General features: G+C 35.4%; 1 pseudogene; it reads left to right on the top strand.

Moving 5' to 3' along the window:
* The first annotated feature begins 5,570 nt into the window (after positions 1 to 5,570).
* On the top strand, positions 5,571 to 16,239 carry LOC109045024 (annotated as a pseudogene).
* The last annotated feature ends 766 nt before the right edge of the window (positions 16,240 to 17,005 follow it).

The raw sequence follows: 17,005 nt of genomic DNA, 5'->3' as shown, positions 1-17,005 counted from the left end.
TGTTCTATAATAGGCTCATATTCTGTGGCAGTCATACAGCCGTACCAAACAATCATCAGACCTAATGACTTCCATAAGACAGCTTCAGTGCTTTAGTATCAAGATACAATTATATATATATATATATATAGCTATATATATATCATATATATCATAGTATAATATACTATATATATATATATCTATTATATATATATTTCTTTTTTTGCGTGTCAGAAACAAAAAAATAAAAAATATACAGATTCACGAGATCTAAACTCAGAATTTCAGAGTTTATATCTAATTCTAACTTTTTTTATTCAAAGATTGTCTCTCAGTATTGCAAGATATAAACTGAGAATTGTGAGAATTAAACTTGAGGTGATAACTCGCAGTTCTGAGAAGATAAAATCTGAAATGTGACCATTGACAATCTCTCGCAATTGCAAGAAAAAATTTACTATTTGGGAGATAAAAAGTCACAATTACCTTTTTTATTTTGTGGAGGAAGCAAAGAAAAACAACTTGCAAGATGTAAACTGAGAATTCAGAGAAGAAAAAAAATCTGAAAAAGTCAGAATAGAATTTTGAGACAGTCATTTATATAGTCATTTATAGATTAATATTAGATAGAATTTATATTTCACAATTCAGCAATTCTGAGAGACATAAACTAAAATTGCAAGATATAAATGCAAAACTGTGAGAAAAAAAAGTCTGAATCGTGAGATAAAAGACTATTTTTATTATTCTGTGGCAGAACAGGGCTTCCATACATTTTATAATTTTTAATTTCTGTTTTAGTTACTGCGAAATAATTCCACGGCTCGAGTGGAAATAAAATAAGTTTAAAGTTTTTTTTTTTGTAAATATATTTTATTTTGTTTATTTTTTAAGTTCTTTTTTATGGTTTAAGTTTTACTCTCTTAAAGATAAAGGTTTCAAAAGTGGGGTTTCACACTGATGCCATAGAACCACTGTGTTTGGCTCCCCGAGAAAGCTCTTTTTATTGTGAAGAACATTTTAATAATCTAAAAAAAAAAAAAAAAAAACATTTTCCCCTTCCACTAAACCAAAATAAAAAACTTTTGAGTAATGGAAAGGTTCCATGGATTTAAAAGTTTTTTATGGAACCATATAATGATGCCAACAAAGAAACTTGAGCCAATTTTTAAGAGTGTAGTTTTAGTTAACTAATCTTGGCTGCAGATACCATCATGGATCATCCAGAATTTTTAAGATTCGCCATTACTGGCTGAAGGCATATTTTGGCTAATACAGGAAATGGAGTGAAAGATAACTCATTAAATCTTAATATTTTTTCCATAGCTTATGGGTTCAGATCGTGTGCTCATTAAACCAGAACCTACCAAATGGCATTCCCTGACTCTCACTGTCACAGTTTTTGCTGAGTCTGTGTCGCAGAGGTTCTGATTGAAATCTGTCACGTCTTTGAGGCTGAACTTTCGTGGCATTTTGAGACTTTGAGCTCTGACCGCTGCCCTTATTGCCGATGCACTTTGTCCGAGCTCCTCTTGACATGTCGATTCATTTTGAAATGCTTTTTGTGAAGAAACACTTACTGGCCTGAGCTATGATGCCTTCAAAATAGCCTCTTCAGAATTGTTCACGCATAGAGAAACAAATACTGATGCTAGTTTTAAAATTGGCGACCCTATCGAGTCACATTCCAATAGTAATTATTATGTTTTCAAACTTCTTGATATCAAGGACCCCTGAAATCTGTGATTCTTTATGAAGAACCAGCATTTATCCTGTTAACTGTCACCGGCCAACCAGTGGGCCCATTTATTATTACGCGTTTATAACAGTAATATCTAAAGTAATCTTGGCAAAACTATGTGTCACTTCATTTGAAAGCTTAAAGGCTAATTTTTTGATATGTTTTACCGAGCAACTGTAATTTATTCGTTTGACACAAGAGTACTCATCAGAGTCAGTAAGCGAGTCCTGACCTTTATTTTGAAATAGCGATGCACATATAAAAATAAAAATATTCTAAACAATTCTAAAAAAAAAAGTTACAATTTTAAAAATTAAACATTTTCATTGATGGTTAAAAACACATCAATTTTATTTATTTATTTATTGATTGATTGATTGATTGATTGAGAACAAAAGTTTCCAAAATGTTTTGAATATAAAGAAAAATTTAAAGATTCTGTGATGCTGAAAAAATGTAAATGGCTTTTCACTTAACTTAGTCTTTCAGAAATTACATGAGGTTTCCATAAAAACCTTTTAATCATTTTAAATTGCTATTACGATCTAAGACTTAGTCATTAGCAGTAAGTGAGATTCTGATTCAGACTTCCATCAGTCCCGCTGAAGACGTCCTTCTGAAGTCAAGGACCTTCTCTTACTGTTAATTACACAGGGGGGGGGGAGTATCCTTGCAGAAACATTGTTAAATCATTGTAGATCTGGTTTTGGTTGAAAAGGCTGCTCTTGGCTGAAAAGTGCTTAGCTTGGTCTTCTTTGGTGTAGGAGTTGATTGGTCCTGCTTGCCAGAGTTTGGTGATCTAGCTAGCTTACCAATGTCTGGAACATTGGTCAGCAACATAAGAAAAAGGACTTAAAAAAGGTTTATGGGGTCAGAATCTGAAGGTGAGATTTAGATGAATTTTTTACCTGAACTGAATTTGGATGCCCTAAACCAGTGGTTCTCAGACCTTGGTGTAAAACAACATTGGGCATTTATTACTATGTACTGTATTTAAATTGTCCATTCCCTTTTTAAAGTCTTTTAACAACAACAATTATTATTATTAATTAAATAAGTATTGAATATTTATTTTTTTCTCTCAATAATAATAATTCATCATATTTTACATTGGGTATTTATTTATTTATTTATTTTCTGTTTTCTAAATTTCTTTACAATTTCTGCTGAGCTTGTGTATTGAGCACTGTATTTGTGATCATGTGTCTTCAGACATTTCTATCCACATCATACTGATTATCAGTTTCCATGGTTACTACACACGTTCAGTGCTTTCAGATAATTACCCACATGTTAAATACAGTGGTAGAGGCAGTTCATTATGAGGGGACTATGAAGCTGTGCGTAGGTTTGAAAACATATACAGTGCTGGCAAAGTGCAGTGACAGCTAGCTTTTGTATTCAAGGGCAGCTTCACACAACCTTATGCACACACCTTCAACAGTTTGCGTTTCATGGGTCATTTATATAGAGGTTTGAGATCTAGTCACTTGAATAGTCTGACATGAAAAATACTATAAAAATAAAAATTATTGCTTATGTTTGACATTAGACTAAAATGTATGGTTGAATTGAGCAAAGAAGAACGATCTTTGGGAGTAAAACATACTGTTCATTTATTTTGGTGTATGACATGACAGCAGCCTCCACAGCAATTGTGTGTGTAAATACAGATTAGTGTACACTATAGTGTCAGTTTACACATACATCCTCATGTGGGTGGTGTTATTTGACTGTGGGTTATTTGATTCCTTCTGTATGGAAACTAACTTCTGTCAACGGAAACTGATCTATCGCTGAACATGCTGTTAGTGTTGAGCTTTGGATGTTGAAGGCTTCTCTAGGCACATCCCTATGGGTGCAGGTACATGAAGGCTAAGAGTTGGGTGGACTGATGAGCTATGAAAGCAAAATCAGGGCTCTCTGCAGAAACAGAAAATCTTACATAACATTATTGAGTTGGTTCAAAGAATCTCTTAGAGTTTGGGATATGAATCCTAATACAGCTTTTATACTTTGGGAGAAAGCATTATTATGATCACTTAAACTACCTTAAAATACTACTTTATGCTATACTATAATTCTTGTGTTTTAGCAGGTGCTGTTGTCTTACAGTCTTCACTCAGGATCTGTCTGTGTGAAATGTCTCTAGGGTGTTGAGGGTGTCAAGACAATCACTGTCTTAGAAAGATTAGGATTCAGGCTAGTTTGTGATATTATTAGGCCTGTGCATGAATATATGATGATCGAGCTCTCACTGTCTTTCATCTGAAATGGTACTATGTGTCTGCTATGCCAAGTGTCTGTAAAAGTCTAGAAAATTGAATGATCGAAGCGACCCATAGATTAATATTAGATAGTATGTAATATATGCACTGAAAGTGGATGTTAGGAAAGATTTCTATTTCAAATAAATGCTGTTCTTTTAAGCTTTCTAAAAAAGTATCACTATTTCCACAAAAATATTAAGCAGCACTGCCTTCAACTTTAATAATGGTTCTTGAGCTGCAAATCAGCATATTAGAATGATTCCTGAAGGATCATGTGATACTGAAGACTGCAGTAATGATGCTGAAAATTCAGTTTTGCAGTGCAGGAATATATTACATTTTAAAATATACTAAGTGTATACTTTCTTTAAGAATCTTCTATCATTACTTTAAGTATGTTATGTGTGTTTTCATAGAGTACTCGGATGCATCAGTGCTAAGGATGCACTTTTTTCTCTTTATGGAAAAACAGATTGAATCCTCCACCAGGTGCAGGCAGGGTAATTACTCCACTTGTTTATTCTTGCGTGTGAATAGATGAAGGGCTATTAAGAGCCATTAAGAGCATTTTATGAATGGATGGTGGGCTTGAGATGTGCTTATCTGATCTGAACAATAGCACTGAAGTTCTTGAGAGACTCCAGAACAGATTCCATTCAGAGTTTTTCTGTATTATAAAATAATATTGGTTTATCAAGTATTTCCCCTTGGCTTAAACTTTAAAGGAGTTTCTTTGCTAAATGAGTAAACTGTGGTATTGATTTCCTTTTGGATGTTTTAGGAAACGCTGGTGAGAAAGTGATGTTTCACTTCTTTGGTGAGAGGCATTGTTTGGAAGTCAATGGATTAGACATCTATCATGTTAATTTAAGGGAATTTTCAAATGGCTGAAAAACACATGTAATACTGGAACATGTTTTAAACATTTTAAAAGGATTCCCGACCAAGTATTGAGTGCATAACTGAACATAATTATTTGAAGGTTGACTTTTTTTGTATTAAAAACACTTTTATCTTTTATTGGTCGGATGAAATATGCTAATTCTTTGAGATAGGAAATTTTGGGTTTTCATGAGCTATTATATGCCAAAATCATCAGTATTAAAACAATAAAAGACCTGAAATATTTCAGTTGGTGTGCAATGAATCTAAAATATATAAAAGTTTAATTTTTATCATTACATTATGGAAAATAATGAACTTTTTCACAATATGCTAATTTTTTGAGAAGGACCTGTATATATAGTTTTTTTTGTTTTTCTTTATGCAAATATGCATATAAAATAAATACATACAAACAAAAATCCACACATTTTTTGTTTGCCCATATTTTGAATTGTTCTAAGATTAAACTTATAGAAAACTAAAAAGATTTAAGGTGAAAAATGAAAAGCATATGAGCCAAAAATGTGGAAATGTGATATTTACAACAAGAGTAACTGCAGTTTGGTAAAATACTGCATCCAAATTTGTACTGCATTACTGAAAAACCATAATAATAAAAATGTGAATAAAACAGCTCATAAAATCAGCAACTGATATCATTTTGTTTGCTTGTAGGGGGAGGACACGGCCGAGGGAGAACGTCGTGTGCAACGCAGATGGACAGGCGATGGTGGGCGGAGCAGGGGTGGAGTCAGGGGCAGGGAGGCAGCGATTTCACTGCTGTGTTCGAGTGACAGCCGTCCAAGTGCGAAAAGCAATATGGGGCGTGGCCATGGTTATGTGCGTGTGCTCATCATGGGCAGGCTCCACCCAGCTGGCCAAGCTGACCTTCAAGCAGTACGACGGCACCGTTCCCTCTCACATGGTTCACCACCCACGTGGAACTGCCTCTTCTTCCCTCTGTATTACATCGGCTACCTGTGCAAGAGTCCCGAGAGACAGACACCAAAACAGAGGTTTAGGTAAGAATCTGGTCCCGTGAGATTGTGTTTATCCAGCAATGCACTCTGGGATTGCCTTCTTGGTGAAGAATATGCAGCTTCTTAGGTTTGGAGCAGAGCAAAAGATTAAGATGTAGTACAGCTGAAATATCCAACTGTTTTGTGTGAGTATAACAGACATCTGGTGAATCTGTTTAGTGAAATCCCTTTCTGTTGAGGGGGACACTGAGGAAATTCCATGCTGTAATGCATGAACAGTTTGTCCTTTCCGGGTTTCTCCTTTTATCTTCTATGTGCTGAATACTAAGCAGGCTCATTGCTTATTTAAACTGAGTCGTTAAGGAAAAAATATCCCTCTGCTCTGTCTAGGAAGACCAACGTAAAAGGTGTTGGGAAGTAAAGTAATATACTGTAGATTGAAATGCTTTTTTTATTTAATCATTTAGCAAATGCTTTTGTGTAAAATGCATAAAAGCCCAAGCAATTTATCACACTTGAGAAAACAATATTAGCAGCACTGCAGAGTAAAAGTACAAAGGCTGCAAAAAAGGAAAAAAAAAAGAGAGAGAGAGATTTTCTGTTAAACTGAAGTGCCTTTATTTATAGTTATCCATTAATTAAATGATGAACTTTTAGCCAACTCAATTTATCAAGTCTAATGTTATTTAAAAAATTGTAGAAGCGGATGAATTTTTTATTAATTTTTTTGCCGTTTAGCCCACAGACCCATTTAACATTTTAGAGAATATCAGTGAAAAGGCTGAAAAGGTACTGCTACCCATAAACACGCTCTTTATCTTTCTATAGGTATCAGCCAATATGCTGACCTTAAAAAGTGATGTCAACCAACCATGACATTGTACAAAGACTTTCAGTTGAAGTAAATGGACCTCTGAATGCACATTTAGTACAGTGTGATTAAAAATAGGACATTTTACTTGATCAGCAATCTTTTCTTGGTTTCAGAATAACAATACTATTAAACATACCATAATTCTATCAATAACTAAAATCAAAGAGATTACAAATTAATAAAGCTGTTGAATGTAATGGAGACAAGTAGTGATTTATTTTGATTTGATTGGATTTATTTTTCAAGTCTTTCAAAGTACAAGACAATAAGAAAAAAAAAGAAAGAATGATAGGAGAAGCAGACCGAATGATGGAAGGAAGGAAGGGAGGAAGGAAGGAAGGAAGGAGCTGCACAGAAAAAAAAAAAAAAAAAAAAAAAAAAAGACGATCATCCCATACAATTAAGGTGGGAAAAATATTTCCACACAAGAAAGTCACATTTTTAAAACTTCTCACATTTTTTATACCTTCCGAGACTCTGGTAATTTATTCCAAGCAAATGTACATTTTAAAACGTATGTAAAAGTAAATAAAAAAAGGTATTATATGTATAAAACAAAGTGTATTTTTACTGAATTCCCAATTAAAAAACTATGTCCAAAATGAAGGGAATAACAATCCTGAGGATGTAAGCAACTCGGGAAAATGGGCAAAGTTAAACTTTTAAACAAAATATCATTCATACTCCTCAGGAACAATAAAACTCAATCTAGGACCAAAGACATGCTTTGACTGAAACACAAATCACATACAGTATATAGACCCGAGTCTGATTCTACCAAAAACACAATGAAGATACAAATTAAATAACCTCTTTTAGTGATGAAATTTAAACCAGAACAAAATAACAAATAATACTCATAATGTTAATAATAATCATAATGATAATTAAAATAACAGGCAATTAAATCACTGAAGCTACTGAAAAATAGATGTGAACAGGTGAATGCAAACAAGACTGTTTCCTAAATAAAATGGTTTAATGTCCTGTAGAAACAGCATATACTGTAGATGGAAGCTATGCTTAATTTCTCTGTTTGCCTGATTTTACCTGGAAGTGCTGCGGTAACTCTTGTGAGTCCGGGACACTGAAGATTGCAAAATATCTTTGAACTGATCTGTTCAGACAGTCATATATTTGTCAAGCACAGAAAGCGGAGAGGTGGAAAAATGCTATGTGACACCACAAGCATTTAAGAAATTGTTTATTTTCACTTATTGATGGCTTAAAAGCTAACAGACATGGCATCTTCAAGATACTATACTGTATGTCACATAAGAACACAATTCAAGCAAGTGAAAAAAAAAAGAAAAGAAAAAAAAAATTCTCAGTTGTATTTAAAGTCCTTTATCCCACATGGAGGTGAACTAAGGATAGCTCTGAGCATAATGGCCAGAGATGGATGGTAGAAACAAGTGCTGTGTGTCTTCAGATCACATCAACCTTACACTGAACATTTTCACTAAGGGAATATAGTTTTAAAAATTGTTTTCAAATGGACTAATTGTCTGTTGGGTGTTTTGTGTGACAGACAAAGCTTTTGAAAATGTGGTAAAGTAATTATGTCCTCATTTTGAGCCAGACATCCAAATATCCCAAAATATATTGAGCTTTATTTATTTTAAATACACTACCATTCTTAAATTTCTTATGCTCACAAAGCCTGCAACTAAATAATACAAAATGCTATAAAAAAATATTAATATTGTGAAATATTATCACATTTCATTTATTTTTTATTTTATTTATTTATTTTGCAGTTTTTCAGTGTCATATGTTCTTTTAGAAATCATTCTAATACTGATGTTGTGCTCAAGAAACATTTCTTATTATCATTATTGGAAACAGTTGTGCAGCTTAATATTTTTGTGGAAATGTATTTAGCTCTCTCACCACTTTTATGGCTCAAATTTATAAATACCTCTAGGGGAAATTCTGAATTAAGTATAACCTGGTAAAAGCCACATCCCAAATTTATTTATTTATTTATGTATGTATTTTTTCAGGGAAACCACAAAAATTTAACTGAATTTATCAAACTTTTCTGCCTCATTTATTTTCTTCTTTTAAAATAATTCAAGCAAATCAAATCATCACAAGTCAAATCACCACAGTTGCAACACAAACACTATAATTCAAATAAATGGCCCCCCACATGTAGTGAAACCATATTGAGTACTCACAGATCCATTGATGGGGAAATTCCAAAGACACGAAGCAACAATGAAGAAAAACAGCAAATCCCATCGTCATTAGCACAGTCCATGAACCATCCCACAGAATGATGAATTCGATTACTGGACCAGACAAATCCTTTGTCCCGGGATGCAGACAGCCCTGATCAACAGCATAGCCTCTCAGCATCATCTTCTCATGCTGCATGCACAAGCTCACTTTGAGTTCGCAACTCTCAAATTTAAGTTCCATTTATGAGCTCAGTCTTTTCATTAAACAGTTCCTTTTCGTAACAGTATTTATCTGGTCACAAGCAAAAATCTCATTTTTTTTAGGTTGTTTTTCCTCCACCACCCAAAGCGTTGCTTACTTTTTCTGTAAGACCCCGCCCCTTGAACTCTAGGGGTCACACTAAAAACATCTAATTGGTTCACAGAAACATTTTTATTAAAGAAACAAAAGACATTTTCTGTTCACTTTTAACTATCAATTCAAAACCTTTGTAAATATAAAATAGTAACAAAGTTACAAAGAAAATAAAGGAAAATAACACTTTCCATACAAACAAGTGTCAGCGAATTCCAAAATAAGAATCCATATTAATTTCTATATATAAATATAGAAAAATATAAGAAAACCTAAAATTAACAATTAACACATTAAAAGCAACACTCCTATCAGTAGACCCACACCTGAAAAGGGCTGTACAGCTGTCACTTTTGATCAATTTAATTCATCCTTGCTGAATGAAAGTATAATTAAATAATAAATGCACTGACCTCAAATGGTAGTGAACATAAGGCAAATCAAATGTGTATTATGTGCAGTGGACAATAAATTAATATTGTTTTATCTCTGTGGTATTTCAGAGAGTGCTGTCGGTTCTTCGGGGACGATGGACTGACGGCGAAGGTGTTCTTTACTAAAGTGGCCCCTTTCGGCCTGCTGTGGATTATGACAAACTACCTGTACCTTCAGGCTCTGAGAAAGATCAACAGCACCGATGTATCGGCCCTCTTCTGCTGTAACAAAGCCTTTGTCTTTCTCCTGTCCTGGATCGTTCTGCGGGATCGCTTTATGGGTGTAAGGGTGAGTGGATGAATGGATCATTGGATAGATGGATGAAATTCTAGCTATTTATTTGACTTGAGTGTTGCTAAAAGAGTTGATGGATGGATAGATAGATATCCAATGTTGTTTTCTCTGGATGTCTTCTGCTGTTTAGAGTCAGCAGTGCCATCACAATACAATCCTTTGCTTTTCCAACCTTTTCCTGTCTTCTTCCTTTGTGCTCCTCCTTTCATATATTTCCTATTCCCTTTTTTTTTCTTGAATCAAAGGAACTAAGGTGCTGTGTAACATTCTCTTTGTCTCTATGTATTCCTGTTGCTCCATCTCTCTCTCACACACATACACACACACACACACACACACACACTGCAGTGCAGGGCAGATTTTGGTGAGTCAGGGTGTTTGGACGTTCATGGCGCAGTAGAAGTTAAGCAGGTTTCCACTTATAAAAAAACTATTTCTTATTTCTTGCTTGTGATATTTATGGCGAAATATGCCCTGGACATGTTTCAGGTTTCATATTTACCTATGTGTATTTCTATGTTCTCCTGTAAAGATGATGGTAATACGAACATAGCAATATCCATGAGAATGGCAAATCACAATATTTCAACAATCTTTTAAACAAAGGAGATAAAACAGAGAGAGTTGGTCCAAAACAAAAGGCAGAGCAGGAAAAGAGCGTTAGAGGAAAGCTGTTCAGAAAGCTGTTCTGAACGGAGGGCCGTTGGGTGAGAGTAATCAGTCTTTCTGACGTCCTTGTAATGTTTCTGTACTGCACCCAATTCAGCTACGCTCTGGAAACATTTTTCATTTGGAGACACAGACACACACAGTGTATGAAGCAGGCCTGTTCCATCATATATAATGCCAGAGTAATACTTCCTTGAACTCGCATATCTATATACGAACAAAATCTTAAGACCAGGGGATGCATTGCAAGTTTTACACATTTCGCACTAGTGGATCATAACCGGGTTGTAAGTGCTGCTTCAAAATGCCAAAAGAAGAAACAGGAGCAAGAGACAAAAAATAGAGAGTAGGCAATTTATTGAAAACTGCATTTAAACTCAAACAGGCTGTTCATCAGCTGATCAAAAGTTTAAGACCATAGCCATAAAAAGGTCAAATCTGCACAAAAATATGGCTTTCATGTCATTGTTCTTCAAGCAGTCATACTGTCAAGATCTCCTGATGGCAAAGGCAAAAAGGCTTTCTCTCTTTGAATGTGGCAGGATTGTTGAGCTGCACACGCAAGGCCTCTCGCAAACGCGCCATCGCTGCCGAGGTTGGACACAGTAAGACAGTCATTTTACATTTCTTAAAAAATCCTGAGAGTTATGGGACAAAAAAGTCAAGTGGTAGGCCCAAAAAGATTTCACCTCCACTGAGCCGCAGGATCCGACGGGTTGTCTGTGAAGACACAGGTCGATCCTCGACCCAAATTAAGGCCCCTTACTGATGCTGACTGCAGCCCAATAACCATAAGAAGTCATCTGCTAGAGAAGGGCTTCAAGAACAACAAAACGTCTTCAAAGGCCACGTCTCCTCCCACGACACAAACTTGCCCGTTTAGAATTTGCAAGGTAGCCAAACACGGGACATTGAAAGGTGGAAGAAAGTTTTATTCTCTGATGAGAAAAAATTTAACCTGGACGGTCCTGATGGCTGCCAACGTTACTGGCATGGACAAGGAGATCCCACCTGAGATGTTTTCTACGCGGCAAAGTGGAGGAGGCTCCATCATGATCTGGGGTGCTTTTTTCTTCAATGGGAAAATGGAGCTTCAGGTTGTGCAGGGGTGTCAAACGGCGACTGGCTATGTGGATCTGTTGCAGCGGGCATCCCTCTTGACCGAGGGGCCCCCGTCTATGTTGTAATGACTGGGTCTTTCAACAGGACAATGCTGCAATTCACAACGCCCGCCTGATGAAGGACTTCTTCCAGGAGAATAACGTTGTTTTTTTTTGGACCATCCTGCGTGTTCCCCTGATCTAAATCCCATTGAGAACATTTTGGGGATGGATGGCAAGGGAAGTTTAAAAAAACGGACGTCAGTTTCCAGACCGTGGATGCCCTTCGTGAAGCCATCTTCACCACATGGAGCAATGTTCCCACCAGCCTCCTGGAAACAGTCGCATCAAGCATGCCGAAACGAGTGTTTGAAGTGATCAACAAGAACGATGGGGCTACTCACTACTGAGTCCTTTTTTGACACTTTTTAGTTCTGTTGTGCATTTATTTTTGGGCTATGGTCTTAAACTTTTGATCAGCTGATGAACAGCCTGTTTGAGTTTAAATGCAGTTTTCAATAAATTGCCTACTCTCTATTTTTTGTCTCTTGCTCCTGTTTCTTCTTTTGGCATTTTGAAGCAGCACTTACAGCCCGGTTATGATCCACTAGTGCGAAATGTGTAAAACTTGCAATGCATCCCCTGGTCTTAAGATTTTGTTCGGGAGTGTATATCTATATCTATATCTATATCTATATCTATCTATCTATCTATCTATCTATATATATATATATATATATATATATATATACATATATATATAAACTGTGTGTGTGTGTGTGTGTGTATATATATATATATATATGACTGTATTGATCACATTGTAAAATAATCTCCCTAAAGGATGATGCAATTTTTTAGATCATTTTGCCCTTGTTCCACGATTTCTGCTTCAAATCATGTTTTGCACCAACCCTCTCTATAATTTTTATATATTTATTAATTAATTATTTTAATGTTGCATTCATTCTTTTGGTTATTCTTTTAGATGTTTTAGCTATTGAAATAGACATTGTAGTCTACAGGCCGTCTTTGTGCTGTTTGACGTTAACACAGTGTGATGCCGCCGACCTTTATTTTGTTCTTTTACAAGATTGTTGCTGCCATTCTGGCCATTGCTGGTATCGTGATGCTGACCTACGCTGATGGCTTTCACAGTCACTCTGTTATTGGCATAACGCATGTAGTGGCCTCTGCATCTGCCTCTGCCCTCTATAAGGTAATCACGCGTCAACAGTCATGACCCTTTTGTTATTCATCAAATGTTTTTCTGTTCAGTCCTGTCATTCAGGGTTTGTGTGTCATTGAAACTATACTTATCAATAACTGCATCTCTTTACAAAGTAATGGAGTGATGTGTCCTGGGAGTAATTGAAATGACCTCACTAATCTATTTGTCTTGATTGATTTGGGATGTACTTTCAACTCCTGCGGTCATCTGAAAAGGACAGATCAATAAGGGAACTGACCAGAAATATCAGTTTTAGCTCATCCGTTGACTATCATTTCTAACTTATCACGAGCTAAAAACCAGCCATGTAATACCCTTGTCGTCTTTCCTGCAGACATTTGAAATATAAAACCATATTCTTTTTTATATTTATCCTGTCCAGTGTTGCCTTGAATCTGTAGTTTGCTAATCTACAAGCTAAAGTATTTACGTACAGTCATACAGTCATAACTCAACTACACTACAAGCTTAGAAAATGCCCCAAATTATATACTGTAGTTAAACTGGTTTCTGACACAAAAACAATTAGAATACTAGAACTATTTTTTTAACCAAATATGTTTACATATGTTTAACCAAATATGCATTTTGTTACAAAATAGAACAAGTAAAATATGAATACTGTGATAACTCCATATGTATTAGTTCATTGAAATTAACCATCCGAATGAACAGATTCACCAATAATAATAATAATAATCTGACCTGACCAAGTCTTGTTTTTCATTCTTCAGGTGCTCTTCAAGCTTGTCTTGGGCAGTGCCAAGTTTGGAGAGGCGGCTCTGTTTCTGACCATTGTCGGAGGTGCAAACTTTGTCTTTATGAGCTTTGTGCCAGTTATACTGTACTTCACACATGTTGAGTACTTCACATCCTTAGTTGATCTTCCCTGGGCCTACCTGTGTGGAGTAGCTGGACTCTTACTAGGTAAATAAAATACTGACAGAAAACAGTATATTATACATAAAATATACACACAACTATATCTGACATTTACAATACATTTTTTTTCTTCATTTACAGCATTCAATATTCTGGTGAATTTTGGCATTGCCATTACATACCCCACACTCATTTCACTTGGCATTGTGCTGAGTGTCCCAGTCAATGCAGGTGAGTTCATTTTCAAAGTTATTTTTTATTTTTTTTTATAAAAGCAAACTTGAGTATAGAAAAACTCTATTTTGTGCCACTGACTGATTTAAAGGGATAGTTCACCAAAATGAAGTAATGACATGGCTTAGTGGCATTGATTTTTTTTTCTTTCTGTTATTCCATTTTAAAAATATTTTAAGCCATGAACCAAATCAAGCATCTACAAAAAGATTGACACATTAAAGACTTGGATTTAAAGCAAAATAGTATTTTTGGAAATTGGCAAAAAAGGACAAAAGTACGAGTACGAGTCCAAGTACGAGTCATCAGTCTGCGAGTCCAAGTCGAGTCACGAGTCCAGAGAATGGAGTCTTGAGTCGGACTCGAGTCCAAAGAATAGTGACTCGAGTCGGACTCGAGCCCCGAGTCCAGGACTCGAGTACTCCATCTCTGATATAAATATATATATATATATATATATATATATATATATATATATATATATATATATATATATATATATATATATATATATATATATATATATATATATATGACCCACTGATGTCACATGGACTATTTTAAAGATGTCTTTACTACCTTTCTGGGCCTGGGAATGTTTCAGTTGCATTGCTGTCTATGCAGAGTCAGAAAGCTCTCGGATTTCATCAAAAAATATCTTAAAGGAGTCCTATTATGCTCTTTTACAAAGTCTTGATTTTGTTTTGTGGGTGTTCTAGAACAGGCTCTCAATACTAGGTTGTTCGAAAAACAGATTATTTTTCACATATTTTACATTATTACAACACCTCTCTCCCCAGTCTGGCATGAACAGCTCGAATAGTTCCTGTATCAAATGAAGGCCGCCTTCTGGAATACAAGATGTGCTGTGATTGGTTAGCTGGGCCAGTGTGTGTTGTGATTGGCTCCACTCGGCGCCTGGTCAGGAAATGATAACACTCGTTGTCTTCTCTAGTGCAGCTCAACCAGGTCTCATCCCATTCGTCGATATTTGTGATATCACAAATCCCGGAAAATATGTGTTGTAGTCCAAACGAGTCATTCGTTGTGATTTCTGTTAAATAAAATATCTCCTTTTGAAATGGACTTTGAGCTTTGTAAATTTGCTGATCTTTGTTATGCTCAAACAGCAACATTACAGACTAAGTAAAGTTGGTAAAGTGAAAAAGCATAATATCACCCCTTTAATTTGTGTTCCGAAGATGAACGAAGGTCTTATAGGTTTCGAATGACATGAGGGTGAGCAATTAATGACTGAATTTTCATTTTTGGGTGAACTAACCCTTTAATATAGGCATTATATTACACTCGTAGGTTATTGTATGTCTGTTTTAAAAGGTTTATGTTAAAATTAAAGAAAAATAAAATTAAAGAAAATAAAAAAGATTCTAACTTCTTGAAACCTGTTTTTGAAGCAGTTGAAAGTGGACATTCATTGTAACTTTATCTAGACAGTTTGTGGTGGATGTTAGTGGCTCTTAATGTGTGTATGATTGGTGTTGCAGTGGTGGACCTGTACACCTGTGATATCCACTTCAACACAGTGCGACTCATCGCTGTGTTCATCATCTGTCTGGGCTTCCTGATGCTGCTGTTACCCGAAGACTGGGATCAGTGTTTGATTGAGCTCAGCACCAAACTCAGAAAGCGGGAACAGCCTGTTGAGCCGGCTGAGACTGGAACCAGCTCAGGACTCAATTGGACCCGACGGGCCAGGACCTCCATGTCCACATTTTCCCACTGACACACACTCACCTTCTCCCATCCAGTGACTGGATGATGCTGGGAAGTGCATTCATTCATAATATTTCTCATACAAGAAGGTTCCATAGGCCATAATGTACCATAATGCACATTATAACAAAAACCGTCCGAAAGCATTTTTTTTTTTTTTTTTTTTTGCAGTTCTCCCAACTGTAAGTGGATTTGAACAATGACATAGGTCTTTATTTGAAACTCAAGAGCAGGGGTCTCAAACTACCAATCTATGGGTCAAATTTGACCCATGAAATGAGTCATTAAGTGTATATAGGCTATCCTTAAATCCAGCCCACAAATCAATTTATAAACTTACATTTTTTACACTTTATTTTTTTCTAATTAAAACTTTAATTTAATATTTTATTTAATAATATTTCAATTTTATTTTATATACTGTTGTATTTTAATGTAAATTATGTATTGTAATTTATTTTTATATATTTCTTATTCTCCACATGGCTTTTATAGGCCTTAAACTTGAATGTAAAAGAACAGAAAAGTCAGAAAAGTTTGGGTTACATGCATCTATATAAGACTAGATGGCTCTTATTACAATCTATGGAGTGGTTTACACTGGGAGCACTTGTTGTGGCGTCTTCAGTGGATGGAAGATTCTATTTTTGGTGCACTACACTACTCCAACCTTTTTATTTTGCCTGTCTGATATATATAAAAATATTTTTAATATCATATATGTGGACTATTTATTTAAGTTATTTTATATTGAAAAATGTCTGATTATTACGTCAAGGCCAGGTTGTGTTATTACCAATCTTTTTAATGGCACTGCTACCTGCCTGTGCAAGGAGAAAATTGCAGTTGCAATAATGCAATTTCAGGCATCATTACTCCACTAAACATGAGCATCATGCTACGTATGAAGGAAAGATGTATCCATGCCTCAATAACGGTATGTAGTTAAAATGTAAGGTCATAAAACATCAGGTAGTTAGATTTGAGACCTCTGCTCAAGAGACCCACATAACCAATGTCTCCACAATAAAGAGTAGCTGCTGGTCTTGAGATTGTTTAACTTCTTTTCGGAGCTCAGAGAATCACATCTGTCACTTTACAGCTCACATTATGACTCTCACTAGCACAAATCACTGCGAGTGCCCAGTAGAAC

The sequence above is a fragment of the Cyprinus carpio genome, chromosome A13, assembly GCF_018340385.1.
Source record: "Cyprinus carpio isolate SPL01 chromosome A13, ASM1834038v1, whole genome shotgun sequence".
NCBI classification, from domain to species: domain Eukaryota; kingdom Metazoa; phylum Chordata; class Actinopteri; order Cypriniformes; family Cyprinidae; genus Cyprinus; species Cyprinus carpio.
The sequence above is the reverse complement of the archived record's forward strand: the minus strand, read 5'-3'. Positions and strand labels throughout refer to the sequence as shown.